General features: G+C 41.1%; 1 protein-coding gene across 1 annotated transcript in view; it reads left to right on the forward strand.

The window, feature by feature from the left end:
* Nucleotides 1-2972: 2972 nt before the first annotated feature.
* Nucleotides 2973-18274, forward strand: part of SHISAL1 (shisa like 1) — a 77612-nt gene continuing 62310 nt past the window's right edge. The window contains exon 1 of the mRNA XM_005154240.3: nt 2973-3055. The gene's annotated coding sequence lies outside the window, so the exon portion shown is untranslated. The remainder of the gene's footprint in view (nt 3056-18274) is intronic.

The following is an 18274-nucleotide window of genomic DNA, read 5'->3' on the forward strand; positions in this document are numbered from 1 at the left end:
AGCTATTTAGAAAAATAGGAAGTGTCTACTACCTACATAAAATATCAGATTGGTTTTGTTTTATGTTTACTGCAAAAGAGCCACACTACATCAAGCAGATGATGATGAGGCTGTTGGGACACAAGCATTTGGTTGCTGCATCTGGCATTAGCATGGGATGGCAGAATCACTGATCAGGATTTAATTTTTGTTTCTTGTCCTAATTTACATTTCCTATTACTGTGTGTTGCATTTCAGCCCTGTGGATTTGGGATATGACCAAAAGCCAGCTGAAAGCTCAAACCAGTAAGTCCAGCATTTCTTTCTCTCCCTCAGAGTCAAACAACAATTAACACCCTGCCTCCTGTTCTTTCCCCTCACACATATACCTACTTGAAAATATCTGCTTCTTAGGAAATAGGCATCAGTAATACAGAATCACTTGTCTCTTATTTAAAGGAGACTCTGGCCACAGCTTTTCCTTTGCTCACACAACAATGAAATGGATGAGGTTGATAGTGTGTCACTTTAATAGAAAGAGAAGCTCAAAAGAAAATATTGAAGCAGTGGAAGCCAGCATACTTCACAAGAATGGCTTTGACTCTTTGTGTCCATGTGGGAAGAGCTTCCTTGATACCACCTGCTTATAAAGAAGAAAGGAAAAATAGGGAATAGAACAACTTGTTGCCCTTGTCCTCTCTGGGTTTAGTGAAACGAAGGAATTAGCAATACTATACAACCGTAAGAGAAAAACAAACACAGGAACTGGTAGTCCACCAGTCCTATGCTCTGTCATTATTGCATGAAAAAAAACAGCAGCCCACCTAGTCACTGAAATTGTTCAACTTACTCTTTTGAAAGAACTGAGTACATTTTCTAATGTGAAGAAAGTCATAGCATATATGCTTGCCTGATCTGAGAAGTATATCTGTGGTGGCTGCTTCCCATGTGCAACGCCTGTGCAGAAAGCACGCTTCACTTGAGTCAATATCCAAAACATGTAGTTTCACACAAGACTATGAATTAAAACATGTCAGGGAGAGAGACTAGGGTTAAGAAATAATGCTTTGCTTCTTCCAAAGCATAATTATAGGATAGCAGTGTAGAGCATCCAGATTATGTTATCAAACAGCCTTATTTAAACATAGCTCTACATCCCCCAACGATAAATAATGTACATGTGATGGGCAAGAGTCATCACTCTTGCAACAGTGGAGCTCCCTGCTTTGCACGATTTACACAGTAACATGTAACTGAAAAATAGGTGTTATTATAATTTGAATTCATATGAGATCATTTATAGACATCGGTTTAGAGCAGTCTCCTCCTCTGAGTCATGACCACCTGTTGGGCTACAGAGCTGTGGTGCAAAAGGAGGGAGGGAGAGGAGAGGAAGATTTAGCCATTTTTAAAGAAGTGAGCCCACCAGTCCATGTACATCTTTCTCTCCCAGAGTTCCCGCAGTCTTTGCCTTAGAGGGGCCCGCTCTGCTGCTGCAGCAGCAAGGGGCATACTAGCCGTGCAGATATGCTTTTGTGTCACTCCTCATTGCAGAGTCAGGGGGGCTTGCACTGCTCTGCCCCTGTGTGTCTGCTAGGCTCACGTTGTGCAAAAATGAGGCTTCGACTGCTCTAAAGCGTGAGCCTCTTCCTGAACTCGCGCTGACCGGACAGATCTTGTCTGTCGTAGGCTGATTTAATTCGTAGCCCGGCGCAGGGCTCCCAGCTCCGACGCTGGTGCCGAGCCGAGGCTGGTGTTCGCAGCTCCCTTACGATGCGGTGCCTGTCAGCTCCAGCAAGTGCTCACTGACACCGCGGGAACACAAGGACGGACGGACAGGTGGACAAACGGCAGAGTCCCTGAACAGCCCCCCCTGCCTCGCTCCTAGCTCACAATGCGTTTCCTTAAGGAACCAGAACCAGAGGGAGTTTCAGCTCTCGGGGCCCCCGGGCGGGCAAGCTGCGCCTGAGGCACTGGAGGACGTGGCGCCCGAGCTTTGATCCCGCCGATTAAACTGTTCCCGGAGAGGATTGCTTCTGAACGCTCCGAGGGTGATTTAAAAGCACCGCATCGCTCTTTATTAATGTAATGCTCTTTAAAATTGAAAGTACACTTAATCCCCTCGTACCGAGCGGGGGTAGGGAGCAGCGTGTGGAGCGTGTAAAAGCTCCGGCCGGGGGGAACCCTCCGCATTGTCACCTCCTGCTCCCCGTGAAGGGGAGCCGAGCCGCCAGTGACAGAGACCAGTTTCAGTGGGGGGACAGCCCTGCGGGTACCGGAGAGCGGCTCCGAACGCCGCCCGTACCTCACCTGCAAATCCTCCCATCGCCACCTTTCCTTCCCCGTGGGAAGCCTAAGTACGCTCCCTCCCGCGGGAGGGCGGCCAGTGCCGGCAGCAGCTGAGCTGCGCGTCTCTGCTCGGCGAGCCGCTCAGAAGGGGAATGGGAAGGAGGAGGAGGAGGAGGGTATGAGGAGCGCCTCACACACTGCTGGGTATCACATCCATCGGTGATGCTGCGGCTGCCACCAGCGCTGCCTTCACCCAGCACCCCGGGGGTTGCCGCTGGGCTTTCCTAAGGTGAGTGGCCACCGCCGAGCGGCTTTGCCCTTCCCCGAACAGGGACACGGTTCCGAGCAGCGATATCTCCAGCCGACCCGGGCAGCGCTCTCCCTGCCCCGTGGTAGGAAGGGAGCGTCTGGTGCTCGTGAGGGGAAGTTTGAGGTGCGGGACAGTGGGAGCCGGCTTCATGGTGTAGAGGGGAAGGAAGTGCGAGTAGGGAGGCACCTGGAGAGTCGTTCCCAGGTGGAGGGAGAGCAGCTGGTTGGAACGGAGGCGGGGGGAACGAAGGAGAAGGTGGAGAAGCAGGCGGGGACTGAAGGGGGACGGGGGAGTCGCAGAGCGGAGAGATGGGGAAGGAGGTGGAGGCTCTTAAGCTCGTAGACTAAAGCACCGTTCTCAGCTCCCTGAGGTCGGTGGTACTGCTGTCGCTGCTGCCTCCGGCCCCGCTTCGTATGCGAGGTTTCCTTCGGATTCGCTGGAAAAAGTGGCTGTGACCCGAGAGAGACTTAGAGCAAGGTTAGGGGTTATCTTCTATCGGGGTGGGGGAGTCTCAGATCGCGCTTCTGTTCACTCCCGGGAGCTACCTGAGAGCAGACCTACAGGCGCCGTGTCCCGGTTCCTGGCAGTTCTGCTCGCCGGCCGGGAGCAGGGCATCGGTGCTAACCCGGCTCATCGCCGCCTTTGTCCCTGCTGCTGTCAGCCGGCAGCTCGCCTTTCGGAAACTTTGTATGCCTCCAGCAGCGGAAGGACGGCAAGGCGGTGGTATGTAAACAGCGCGGCTCAGGAGATGGAGAGCGCAAACTGTGGGATGGTTGTCTTGTTTGTTAGCCCATTAACAGGGCTGCTGGCAGTCGGTTTGTTATGTGTGTGTGTTTGGGTTTTGAATCAATATTTATTTACAGGACTCAGGTATTAATCACTTACGTCTTGGAAAGCTCATTAGTGGTGACTTGTTTCCATGACAACAGGACCCCTCTGAGCCTTTGGGTGTCTGTTTGCCTGTTTTATTTTGTTTTACTTTTCAAGAACCGTTTTCGTACTAGTATCGTGATTTGCCACCGAAGAGAAAACCAAGGTAATAAGCCCTGTGTGATCCTGTGGGCCCTACTTAGTGTTCTTCTAACGCTCAGTTATTTACCCAAACTTAATTAATGATACATGGAAAGGATTGAGTGAGTACATGAGTTATACAAGATTTCTTAGTACTCGTTTTACTGTCATATCTCCCTTAGCTATAAAGCTGCATCTAAGATACTGTTTGACTTGTCTCTTGTTCAAAGTACTCCTTAAACACGTTAGTGCTGAAAACTGTGTTGTTTGTAATCTTTTCCTTTGTATATCATACAGTACTTCAGAACCCTTTAAGAAGCATTGTATTGCGGTCTCTGTAGTTTTATTGCTCTAGGAGAGCTGGGAATCAGTAGTGACTTATTGTGCAACTTTGTCACCTTCTTGTGGTGTGACCTTGACAGGTCTCTTAACATCCTCATATTCCACCTTGTCTCCACAGGAGGAAAAGCTGCTCACTTGTACCTGTGAAGTCCTCTGAGCTTGTTAAGCAAAACACTTCTAAAATAATACTCTTAAAACTAAATATATTGTTTTCTATTATGATGACTAAACATATATTTTACATTTCCTACTTTTTAACTTCGGTCTTTATTTAACATGACACAGTCATGTTAGCTCTTCAGATGATATGTACTTTTGTCATCCAACTGACATCAGTGTTTCTTAATCCCATTTATGCTATCAGTCACTGTTTTCCTGGGTTAACTTCATTGGAGTCAGGTAAAAAGGAGAATCTTTAACATTCTTAATTTGTAGGAGTATGTACTATGATGAAGAGTGTATATGTGTCAAGAAGATAGAGTAGTAATGAAAGAAAAGACAGCAAAACTGATCTCTTGCCTTAGCATTGCACCCTGAGAGGAACTTCAGTACCTTTTTTGAGAAAGAGAGTGAGCAAATGCACACTTTTAACTACATATCAAGTCAAACATCTGAAACTGTTCTGCCAGTTTTCATTGCTTTCCAAGAAACATTGTAATATGTGGTGTTTCTTTGAGAAGCACTGGGAGTGTGTAAAAAATGTTTAAGAATATACAGTTCCAAAACAAAACACTGCTTGAGAGATGTTCAGTTGTGACCATTTTAGAGGGCAGGAGTAATAAGTTATAATAATAGGGGAACTTCAGTAAGAAGCATACATTTTTATTCCTTGAAATGCTCCTTTTAAGTGAATAAACTATAAAATAACACTTTCATACTGCAAGGAACAGTCTATCCCCAGCTCAGCTCAGCAGAGTGCTAAAACATGCTTCATTCCAAATGTATTAGTGTTGCCTAATATCAGTAGACAAATAGCACTTTGAGGTTCTACTTAACAGGCCTTGATTCTTTAGAATATTTATCTTGCTTGTAGGATTCTGGAGGTTTTAGCAGCTTAATGGTGAGACATCTGTCTCAAAATATTTCTTGTAAATTGAGGACCATCTGACCATTACCAGTGTAGATACCAGTGATGTAATTTTATGACAATCCCATGAAGAGAAAGAACATAAAAGAAATGACATCTTAGTCAGCACCTTGTCCCCTTTGGATGTCATTGACTGAAATTTCCATACCAACCTATCAAATTTTTACTGCTTAGTGCTGCACAGTCAATACAGGTAAAGAGAAAGTGATTTAGGTTTTAGTCTGTTCTTTACGTCCTCTGCAAAGCTCAGTCTTACTATCACCAGTCTGTTACTGATGATATTAAGAACAAGATATATTATGCCAGTCTAATTCTCATACCCTTATTGGCATGAAAGGAAAAAAAAGCCAAATAAATCTTCATTTTATTTTTTAAGACTGATAACAGGGTGGCAAGAAAAAATATTTCATAAGAAGTCTGTATTATTTTTATAATATTTTTCAGGACAATGATCACTTAAAATTGCAAGAAGACATCTGAGCTGTCACTGGTAAAGGTCTTCTGTTTGAAGGAGTAAGAAAAAGCACAGAGATGTGAAGGCTAAATCTATAGATATAGATAATTGTCGTGGTTTAAGCTCAGACAGTAATTCAATACCACACAGCCCTTCCACACTCCCTCCCCTTCCTCCCTCTGCTCCCAGAGGGATGGGGAGGAGAATGGAAAGAATGTAACTCCCACGGGCTGAGATAAGAGCAGTCCAGTAACTAAGGTATAACATAAACCACTGCTGCTACCACCAATAATAATAATGATAAGGGAAATAACAAGGGAAGAGAATACAACCGCTCCCCACCCACCAACCGATACCCAGCTCGACCCGAGCAGTGATCTAGCCCTTCTGGGTAACTGCCTCCAGTTTTACATCCTGAGCATGATGTGCCATGGTATGGAATACCTCTTTGGTTAGTTTGGATCAGGTGTCCTGTCTCTGCTTCCTCCCGGCTTCCCCTCCTCCCTGACAGAGCATGAGACTCAGAAAGTCCTTGTTTAGAGTAAACATTAGTGAGCAACAACTAAAAACATCGGTGTTATCAGCGCTGTTCCCAGGCTGAAAGTCAAAACACAGCGCTGCACCAGCTACTAAGACTGAGAAAAATGACTGTTAGTGCTGAACCTGGGACAATGATAATATTGATTTATATAGTATTTTATTCAGTATTATATCAAAGTAATTTGGATGTAATGTACCCTGGTTTTCACAAGCAAAAATGCTTTTAATGGTGTTCATATTCAAGCTACATAATGCTCAAGTTGCATATTACTCAAACTTTGCTGGGATGTGGAAATAAAGTTAGTATTGTTTGTTTCTCTGAGGTGAATAAGATGCTGGACCAGCATCTAGTGGAGGCAGTTGATCTCCTTTCTCTGTAACTTGTCTACTCTGGACAAATAATTTCAGCCCTCTATTTCATTTTTTTCACTAGTCATCCTGCCTCTATTTATCATTCAGTCTTCCTTATTTAGAGTTTAGGATCCTCAATGTGCAGTCTTGTTATGTGCATATCTTGTGCCTAGACAGATCCTTCTTCAACAACAAAATGTTACTGCAGTACAATAACAAGAAATGATAGCCAGCATTTTTCCTGTATCAGTCATTGTGATCTTTGCATGATCACTAATTACTGTCTGAGAGGCTGTAAGATTGTTATAGATCAGTGTGAAGATGTAGCAGATGAGTTACAGCTAATGTTAGTTCCTTAAAATTCCTTTTGCTAAATATATTTGAAGAAAACCTCTTTCAGAGAAGTTCACAGATCTATCTTCCAAGGACTAGAGACTAAATAATGGCTCATTACTGCTTTCCTGAACACATGTATTTGCTGTCAGGTTGAACATACTGGTTTTCAGCAAGTAAAATTAAAGCCATCATTAATTTAAAATATGCATATTAGTGACAAGGGGTCATCAAGGGCAGAAACCAGTACTAAAGATTCAAAGTGGAATCTTGATTTTGCTTGTTTCTTTTTTCCTTCTCTAGTGTTTTTGGTAGGGAGAAAGGCAAAGGCAGATAGAATCACAGAATGGTTTGGGTTGGAAAAGACTTTAAAGATTATCTAGTTCCAATCCCTCTGCCATGGATAGGCGCACCTTCCACTAGACCAGGTTGCTCAAAGCCCCATCCAACCTGGCCTTGAACACTTCCAGCGATGGGGCATCCGCAACTTCTCTGGGCAACCTGTTCCTGTGCCTCACCACCCTCACAGCAAAGAAATTCCTAATGTCTAATCTAAATCTTTCAGTTTAAAGCCATTCACCTTTGTCCTATCCATACATGCCTTTGTAAAAACTTCCTCTTCAGATTTCTTTTAGGCCCCATAAAGTACCTAAAGGTATTGGAAGGCTGCTGCAAAGTCTCCCCAGAGACTTCTCCAGGCTGAACAAGCTCAGCTCTCTCCTCCTGACTTCATAGGAGAGGTGCTCCAGCTCTCTGATCATCTTTGTGGTCCTCTTTGGACTTGCTTAAACAAAGCCATGTCCCTCTTGTGTTGGGAGCCCCAGAATTACACACAGTACTACAAATGGTGTCTCACCAGAGTAGAGGGGCAGGATCACCGCCCTCAACCTGCTGGTCACACTCCTTTTCATGCAGCCCAGCATGTAGCTAGTTTCTGGGCTGCAAGCACACACTGCTTTGCCATGTTGAGCTTCTCATCAGCCAACACCCTCAGACCTTCTTAGAGCAGCTCTCAATAGAGTCCCTGGTCAGCCTTTGTGCTTGGGGTTGTCCTGATCCACATGTAGGACCTTGCACTTGGTCTTGTTGAACTTCATGAGTTCACCACCTCTCAACAGTGTCAAAGTCCCTCTGATGGCATCACTCCCCTTCAATGTGTTGACTGAAACACAGACCTTGGTGTCATTGGCAGACATGCTGAGGGCACATCAATCCCGCTGCCCATATGAGATTCCAAGTATTTTTCAATCTTAAAAAAACCACACAGCTTCATTTTACAGAAATGAGTAATATTATGAGGAAGGTATGAGAACTCCTTCTGTTTTAGCCCTGTTCAGAGTTGAATTATATTCTTCATAAACTACTATAAAATGTTTACACTTCAGAATGTGACAGTTTTGGCTCAGCCATGTGTTTTTGTTTGGTATTACTTTTTAAAATCACTATGCTAATCAATACTGATGTTTTCTGATAAACTAGGTTTGGATTGAGGCAGGGTTATTTCCTCTGAAAGCTTTATAGACGAAAAACTGACTTTTAAAGTTTTCTCTTTGCTCTTATATATGGTAGATACACTTCCGTCTTTCATCAGAATTTAGCTGGCAAATTTAAGATAGATCAAAGAATGCATTTCCACATACAAGTGGAAAGTGAAGTAAGTCTTCTGCTTTGGATCATTTTATTCCTTTTAAAGATGAGAATTTTTAAGTATGTAGAAAAGCTTCTTTCCAACCTGTCATTTGCTTGCCATATTTTTAATAAACTGTTTTCAAAATTACTTAGACTCTTAAGACCTAAATTTGAAAGAACCCAGGAAATATTTGTTGTTGTTGTTATTTTTTTAAATATGTTCTGGAGGGAAATCTCTCCCAGGTCTCTAAAATTCCACATTTTGGACACCTGCAAGTTCACATGAACAAACTTTCTACTCACTTTGCAAGTTTTGGACCTGGGTGTGTTTTCTACTTCCAAAGTAGATGAAAAGAGACAACAAACTAAAGTTACTTCCAAATCTTTGCATTGCTCAGACCAATAATGGAGTTCAGTTGTTGTAGAGCTCTGCCAACGATCAATTTGTACATCACTGCAGTAGAGATTATAGGAAGTCTGAAGATCAATGTAAATCTTCCTTCTCATAGAGTCCTGCTAACATGTGGTCCTCCTGCATGAAGGAATAGAATGCATGAAAGTTTTTATAAGGATTTAAAAATTCAGGAAGAAATATTGCACTCAGTGAGAGTTATGTGTAGTAATAGTTAGTAGTGTTAATAATCACCAGAAGTCCAGTAAGAGCAGAAGCCAAATCACAGATGTTAGAGTGGATCAAATCTGAGAGCAAACCGACCAAACTGGCTTACTGTTTCAGAAACACTAAATAAAAATATTTCTTTCAAAGACCATAAAAACAAAGACAGAGATGTTTGCTGGCCTTTATAGTTGCTGCAGTATGAAGTCTTCATTATCTCTGTGCATTTGCCTTGATTGTAAAGAATTCATCTGCTGGCAACAGGAGATATTAGTGTTGTAATTCCTATTCAAGGGAGCTAACTAGTGTCTAGAGATAGAGGCAAAAACCCATGGTGAACAGTTTCTTTGCCACATCATATCTTTTCTCTGGCATCTGGATAATATACAGTAGACTTCAGAAGCCTCTGCTCTTGGGAGAAAAATCTTGAAAAATCTAAGAGCAGCATAGTGCAGACTTTGGAACACTTCAGATTTAAAGCACTGGAGGAAAAAATAATATTTCTTTCCCTTTCTGATAACTGGAAAAAACGTAGGCAAATTTATCTGCTAGCAGGTCAAAAGAAGATGGATTTCTGCTTTGATTGGTCTGCCAGATGTGCATATACTGTTTGCCAAAATGTAAAAAAGGAACACCCTACTCCCAAGAAATAAATAAGCAGCAGGAAAAACAGCATGTTCCCCATTTACAGATCAGTACCCAGTGTCAATGTGTAATACCTAGAGAAGAGCCACTGAGTACTTTAGTAATTTCAGGTGGCTCTGTTAAGCCACCTGAACATTTCAGCTGTTGAGATGCTGCTTCTGAACTGCCTTTTATCTTCAGCTGGCATAATGTAACATTGCTTTTATGGTAGGACTGGTTTGCCTACTTTCACTTGCAGGAGATACACTCCGAGTGCAGTAGCCGAGAGGCTGCGTGTGCAGAGTGGAAACCAAGGTATAGATTTGTGATGCTCTCTGGCGTTAAGGCAGGAAGGGACCTCACTTCTGCATGTGCAGCAGCCCCAGCAACAGATTGCATATTTCTCCTTTTGAGTCTTTTAATTTGTAGCCTGACCTGTCCAAACTAGTGAGGCTTAGCAGGCGCACCTAATTTTGTCACTTTACACCAGGATGTCTGATGTTGCAGATGGGGAGTCTGTTCTTGCTGTGTTTGGAGTAAATGACAGAATTCTCACTAATTTCCGTAGGAACAAAATGTGTTCCTAAACACACTTCAACAGCTAGAAAACCAGACCAAGCACTGCAAGCAACAAACCTTGGCATTCCTGGCAGGACTGTGGACTGTTCCCAGCTCTTATTCTGCACTGAGAAACAACTGAGGCTTGATCCTGTTACTGATAAAATCCTACTTACTCTAATGGACGCTATTCAGACCCTTTAGGTTATATCAGGAATGGAATTTCAGAAGCGGTGAAGTGTGATATAATAGTTGTTACACTATTTTCTAGAGGATTTACTATGCCAAACAGAGAAGGCAGTGGGATTTCAATTTACCTGAAGAAGCAAAAGGCACTTTCCCATACTCATGTGGAGACAGTTGGAATTTACCAATGAAAATTGACTGGTTCCTAACTAAATCTTTTTTTCTCCACGTGGTTACTAATTTTTTTCACTCCTCCTGCACTCTTCATTTTACTCTTACTGACATTCCTATGCTTCATTTAACAATGAAACCTTTTCATTTACAGGCTTTTTCTTTAAAAGGGGTTGAAATGAAATACCTAGAGCCTGTTGGAGGTAGAGGGTTGCCAAACCTAACCCATACATGTATAGAGTTCTTTTACTTGTTTTCCAAAATCCCTGTATTCCATTACTTTTGCCACTAGAAAGTCTCATTTCTGTCTAAATAAAGCTGAAATACGCAAGGAAGCGGTAGGAAGGTGGTCACTTGGGTCACACAGACAGTACATCTGCCTTTCCCAAACATCAGAGCTTCTGGGCTGCTTTTTCACACAATTTTCAGCTAGAGAGAATACAGTTTTCTCTGATTACCAAGTGAAGCATGGTTATCTCTCACCTTGGGCTTGCTCTTGTGGTGAACATTTGGGAGATTGCAGGGTTTTTCCCTCTGGTGTCCTAACAGCATCAACATTTATTAAATTCTTCACTTACTCCCCTGCCCAATAATTCTCAGCATTGTTTTGCTAAGTAAGTGGCTGACATATTTTGCTGTTATGTCATTGTCCAGGTCGTTCATATTTTAACATTCAAAACACAGTCAAAATTCTATAGAGATAAACTTTTCCAAGGAGATTGTGTCTGCTTCAAACACTTTCTCTTGAGTGCCATATATTAATGTTTAACATGCACTGAAATCCAGACTACTGGCATTGTCTTACACAGCTAAGGTTGAGTTCTTTGCTCCTGTCTTGTTTTTTCAGTATAACCATGGCATGCCATTTGGACAGAAATATGCCAAGATAATGGACCAAACTTTCTATTCTAACAGTATAAAATATTTCTAGTTCTATAGGTACAAATATCCCAGAATGGAGAACTTGAACACAAAGCTGACTGATTTTCTTGAAATCTGTAAAAACTCATCATAAGACTATAGGCAGAAATAGTGCCAGTCCAAACTTTCATAGTCATGATGAACTTAACACTATCCAAAAGGGGGGGAAAGGTCAGGCATGTGTGAATGGAAACTGAACATCTTCAGAGGATGATCTTCATTGCTATGTTTTGGGGTGGGGATTCAGACTTTAATTCTTCTAAATATCATATTGGCTGTTATACCAGCAGCTAAGTTCCCATGGGGGATATGTGGTGCAGGAGCCTTGACCTAAATATAACACTGGTTACATATCTGGCTTCTTGGGACAGTTGCTTACTGACAGATTGGGCTAGAACTGAAAAGTCATGAGAGAAATCAGTGAGTGTCTATTCTCAACATTGAAACCATTTTTATGAAGCAAGTTCAATATAATCATGCTTGTTATCTTTTTTTGATTGTGTGGAGTTTGAGGAGTAATTCATTGTGATCCTGTTGTAAAGCGTGACATGGCAGCATTTCCTTGATTAAGATATTGCTGAATTTTCATTTTTAGAAATACTGTTGGCAGGAACTTAGGAATCTGGATTCTAGCCAGAAAATGAACAATCACACAGCCAGCTATGCAAGGAGATTCTATACAGACAAGTTTGAGACTGTTAATTGTTAATTTGTGTTGCAGCCTCTCTCATCTATGTTTGGGCAAGTGTGTGAATTCCCTCATGAAGTAACTTGGTAGCCATGTCACTGGCTGCAGAGAGATCACTCTCATGCAGGTGCATTAGCCAGTGCAGTGGCTACTGAGCCACATCCATAGCCCTTCATGAACTGGTGTCAACTGGAAAGGGTCTGCGGGCTTGGTGCTCTTCTACTTCTAACCTGTGGTTTTTTACAGTTTTCAGGTTATTCTATTGCTAGAATGGCAACAGGGTGTACAAATTGCTATGCAGTTAACATCTTTACTGTAAAGATCAGGCTCAGTAGCTCTTCTTCCCATTTCTGTTCACTTTCACTTTGGGTGAGTTTCACTGTTTATCTCTTGATTAGTGTCAGTCAAAAGCAGCTCCCTTGAAACCCTAGAGGTTTTACATAAGAAATATAATTTTACATAAGAAACATCATATATTGCTGGTGATAACTACTTTTTAAAAACCTCACACATATAATTGTATTTATAAATTGCCCATACTGCAACAGAGAAATAATTCACTTTTATTTCAGAGTAGAAGAGCACAGATGCAGTATTGCTGAACAAATATTTTTTTAACATGGAATAACTGTTTTCAAGACATGTATCCTAATTCTGTAAGTCCATGGGCAAATTCTAATTATTTGAATGGCAGCAGGGTCATACCGCCTGTGTCTAAGGGATGCTATTGTGAAAGCTATCCCTTGCTGAGGGACCCCTTTGCAGAAATCAGGATGCATTCTTGGCCAGTAGTCTAAATACAACCATGCAAAATTTATGAAGAAGGGAATTGGCAGTAATAATACCTCTTTTGCCTTTCTACTCTTTATCATTGGCTTCCCACATTTTTGTGCCATTCTCGGCAGAGTGCTGCTCAGTCCATTAATTGTCTTTGTTAGACAGTCTCTATCTTCTTTCTCACTGCAACATATTCCTAGCAGGGAAAGTTCTATCCATCATTAGTCATTTAAGCCCTAAGGCTATAGTCCAAAGCTTGTTTCCTTTTTTTCTTTTTCCTAGAATCTATTATACATAAGAGAAATAAGTATCTATCCACATGCACACATACAGGCATACATGCACAGCTCTCATTAAAATTAATTTGCATTACTTGTGTTCATTTTCTGCTTTTGTAATTGGCCTAATCTCTCAGTGATAATATGAGGGGTGCAACATGGTTAATGCTTATGGCAATTTTGTTCCACAATTTGTTATAACAATTTTCTGACTCTGCCTATCTTCTCCCTAAATCTTCGAAGTTTAGGCTGCAGTGGAAGATTTGCAGGACCATGAAAATGAGTCAAAATGGCTGAGGAAACAGGAAACAAAATCTGTTACTTTACCTATTGAACATAAGTAACATCACTCTGAACTTACCGCAGTGATGGAAATATTGAATAAATGTGTTCATAAGGCTTCACAGCTTTAAACATTTAAGATTATTTTTTCTTCTTTCAGTCTTCTCTGATGCATGAAATTTAATCCAATAGACTTAAATCAGTCGTAATTATAGTCCAAGCTTAAAACATCAAGCAAGAGCTTCAGTAACACAGGCATGTTTTCAGAAATGCCCTGTTCTGCATTTGTCTTACAATAAGCCCTCATCAAAACTCAGTGCTCCGCAATATTTCTTAAGGAAAGGTAAAGGAGAAGCAATATTCTCAAAGAAGTCAGCACCTTTCTTAAGCAGGATGTGTTCATATTCTTGTCTATTTTGATAACTAGACTTTAAAATCAAGCATTGTTTTGCAGCCTTCTGCATAGTAGTTTTATATTACAACAAACAAAAGCCCTCTATGAGATAAATAATGTAAATGAAACTGTAGTGCTGTCATTCATCATGATCAAAGCAAGACTTCTCTTTATTTAGTTTCTGAACTTGCTCTTCCTTTTCTGTTCTGTCTGCCTTGACAGTCATGTATCCCTCTTCAGGCGAGATTAGGCAGGCACGTAGTGGAGAATAATGGAATTCTTGTCATTTATTTTAATTACCAAAATCAGGACTGACTGTTTTGCAGTATACTGGTGGTGTGTGGGCTGGGCTAATAGAGCTTTGGTGTCCAGCAGTCGCCTACACACTTCCAAAATGTGCCAGACTTGTATCTCAGAAATATTTATTGTGCCGCCTTCTTCATAGCTTGGATAGGAAATGGTACTAGGAACAGTGGCAGTGGTTTTGTTTTATGCAATACTGATCAGAACCAGAAAGATTATTTTCCTTTTTTGTGAGCCTAATCCCTATTTCCTTTGCTTTTTCTTTCCTTTTTCTGTCCAGTATGAACTGTATGTTTTGGTGTTCTGGTTTCAGGCACCAAAACCAAGCGTTTCTTGCATTTAAACATGAATGTCTTTTCTATTTTCTTCCCATTCAGCTGCCAAAACAATACCAGTCAGTTGCACAGCCTTGTTGGGAAATTTATATCTGAAACAGAGCCCCCCACCCCTCGACCCCTCCCCAAAGAACATGGATTTTCTTGTGAATTGAGATGCTGAGAACATGATATTATCAGTTTGTTTCCAAGTGTCATAACTGAAAGTCTTCTTTCAGGAAGAGTAGTCCTATCTTCTTGCACAAAAGCATTTTCCATGACTGGAAAGCCAGAGACTCACAGAGATTGAAAAGTTTAGGAAAACATGAAAAAAATACCCAAAGCTTGTTGTAAGGGAGTAAGCTACCTATGTCATCTTCTTGAAAAACAAAATAGCTAAGGTGGTCCTCAAAGAACTCTGTATCTTTTCTATGCTTACCATAGACAAACAAGGTTTTTCAATCCAGTGTCAGAAAATGCTGTTAATATGAAGTGTCAAAATTTTGATAGATACCTGTTGGGTCATATGATAGAATTATCTCATGTTGTTTCTATATCCATGCTGAATGCTGCCCATCAGTATGATGGTTTTGTTCATTTGGGGAAGAAGGAAAGATGTCAGCTAAATTAAATTGCCTAGCTATTGTAGCAAAGCAGACCCAATAAAGCAAGCCATGTGTTATACGGCTTGCTACTGCTAACAAATGTCATGATATAACAAACACAGAGCCTGAATTTTGAAGCACCAAATGGTGATGGATGTAATTGACATTCATTGGGAAGGCAGATGCTCTGGACTCCTTTCCCTTGTGAAAGGGATCAGACTTTCCAGCAAAACTAAGCAGAAATGTCAATGATTCAAAATATATAAACAGCCACTTAAGCAATACTCAAGTTTGTTCTATCATAAGATTGAAGGATTTGTGAAAATGTAGTTAGCAGCAGATCTCCCACATTAAAAGGGTAAAATAATGCCTGAAGAACATGCTTCTGTAAGACAGAAGTAATAAAATACCACTTACAATTTAAAACTAAACCACTTGTTCTGCATGGTCAGCTGTTTTAATGGTGTGCTGTGTCAGATTTTGGTCAAAACCAAAGTTTGCCAGGATGCAAAACCTTCATCATTTCCCCCCATAAAAAGCACAATACAATAAAAAGTAAAACCCTCAAAACACAGGTGATTATCAGGACAGAAGTAAGGCATAAATAGCTATACATTAGATTCCTTCCAAAAAAAAAAATCCCAAACAACTAAGCAACCAAACAGAATCTTCCCAAACTGGAAAGATTCTCATTCTCGTCTCATGATGACAACAAAATTCATCAGCTGGTTTCCAAGAAACAAGTTTAGGACTGCACCACTCTGTTTTCTGAAGACCTTATTCTGCAGAGATCAGAAACTAAGCAGTGTGCAGTGCAGGCTGACAACTTTATAGGAGTCTGCTGGAGGTTTTGCAGGCTGTATACCCTGTTAGGGGCTAGAGCAATTTTGGCTATCTAGACAGTAGCTGGCTATGCACAATAACTGTGCATCAGTATGGTGAGTTTGTCCTTTAACAGGAATCTGCTTTCAAGATGTGAAAGCCTGTTTGAAGAGTTCTCTCGAGTGCTCTGACCCTAATTTGTGATTTCAGTATGTTCTGTGGTTTTAGAATCCAAAGCTGGGTCAGCTCTTCAGTAATACACTTTGGAGTTTTGTTCCTGTAGCTGAACCTGAGAACTCCAGGCTATGGTAGTTTGTATTTGCCCAGAAGTCTTTCAAACAGCCTGGACAATATCTTCTAGTACAGGAGGTTTCAGAAACTGTGATCTTTGCAGCCATCAAAAGGTGATTTTGAAGTCATGATCTGCTCTTGTAGAGTAATGCTTTATTTTTGTATAGGCACTCTGTGGGGATGGCAGACAGCGTAAGGAGACTGGGCTTCATGTGACTCTTGAATTGGGTGGATGATACAGGAAAAGCATGTAAGAGGGGATCTTTTGGCTGAGATTAAGCATCAATCTAGCTTGCTGTCATGTGTCTGGTACTGGTTGGGCTAGATATTCTATCGTGTAAGTACAAGACAAATATATTTCCCCAGATATATCTTCTCAGCTTCTGCATCTGCATCGCTGGTATTTTATGCATTACAGGTCATAGTTTTCTTTTTAATAGCTGTTGGTAGATGTTTTTATCCATAACATTTGTTCAGTTGTTCTTATAATATAAAAATTTCCAATTAAATAGCATGCTGTGGGGAAAACAAAGGAGGTGCTTCTCTAGAAATGAACATAGTGAACTAGTATTATAGTACTATCTGATAGTACTGTAATACTTATCTTACAAGAAGTGATGCATGATTGTTGCCTATTTGGTTAGCCAATGCCACTTGTAGATTTTTATAGAATTTATGAGATTCTCTCCCAGATGATTCTTTCTAGTCTGCTTAAATGCTTGCAAACAGAAGACATTCTACATCTCTTACTATTCTTTTCATTCCCTCCTGTTTCCTTTCCACCTCTATATGTGTAGATAAACCATAAACTAGTACCAAGACATAATGAGCTTTCTTTTGTTTCCTTTTTTCTAAGCAGCTTCTGAAATTCTGTCTGCTTTCTGACTGCTACTGAGTACCAAATCACAACCTGCATGCAACTAATGTGCACAAAATTTTTCATAATAGCATTTATAGCTCTTCAATATGCAGTAGTCCACCCCCTGTTGTAGCCCACCACTGTGCAAAGCTAGTAAGGAGATGACATTTCCTGTCTGCTTTGTTTTGCATTTACTAATATGAATTTCATTTGCCATTTGATTCCTCAGTTACTCAGCATCATGAGTGGTGGATTCTATTGAAATGGTTTCTGGGTGAAGGCAAAAAAGCATTCTGCCAAGCTGCAGATGGTTTGAAGAAAGTCAGCTCAGTATAAAGGAATGTACATCTTGGGGCTTGTCATGGTTCTGTACAATTTGAACTCCTAAATTATCTAAAAAAAATTGGTCAAGAAACTCTTCTGTTAAGCCTGTGCATTTCTTTGTCATCTGCTATAGAATCTTAAAGGACTTAATGGGCAAAACCTGACAGTCAAATGAGGTTATGGAGGAATAATGACAGCAGGAGTGTGAATGGCCTGCCTTACCAGTTTTCAGGATCCCAGGGCAACAGTGGGAGGAGCAGAATGCATGGTTCCAGAAGATAAGTAGACAAGAAGAAGAAAAGAGAGCTGAAATCACAAAAGAGGTTGGTCTCTACCAGAAATCTGTTAACTTAGAAACACAGCAGCTTGTTAGTAGGGTGACATTATTGACTGGTTGATGGTAGAAACATTCACAAACTACAGGCATTTCATCTTGGTTCTGTAGAATTTTGGTTTTTTTCTCAACTGGCATCAGTGAAAGAGCTCTTCACTATGACTTTATGCTGTGTTTCTTGTGCAGATTTAAAGTTTGTGAGACAGAAATGGTATTTGGTTGTTGTCCATAATACAGTGGTTTGGTCTGAAGTAGGAATTAGGCCCCCTTGATGCAGACAGAAGGAAACTTCAAAGTGATCTGAATTCCCCGTGGTTAATCAGACTGCTTTAAAACTAGAGTGTGTCCTTGGGGATATAGGGCTTCTCGTGTAAGGCAATCTTAAGATACATCTTCTCACAAAATAAAAATCAAGAATAAAAATCTTTCAGGTGTCAAATATTTCTTCCCTTATAAATCATAAGTTTTGCCCATGTGAAAAAACAGCAATGTCTTCAGTGAGTCATCAGGTGTTTACGGTTTTTCCCTCCGTGTGTCATTACCTTGGCTTGGATATGGATTATCGTTAGCTCTTTAGGAAGGCAAATTTCAGGTATTGGTGT

This window comes from Melopsittacus undulatus, chromosome 5 (assembly GCF_012275295.1).
Source record: "Melopsittacus undulatus isolate bMelUnd1 chromosome 5, bMelUnd1.mat.Z, whole genome shotgun sequence".
NCBI lineage: Eukaryota > Metazoa > Chordata > Aves > Psittaciformes > Psittaculidae > Melopsittacus > Melopsittacus undulatus.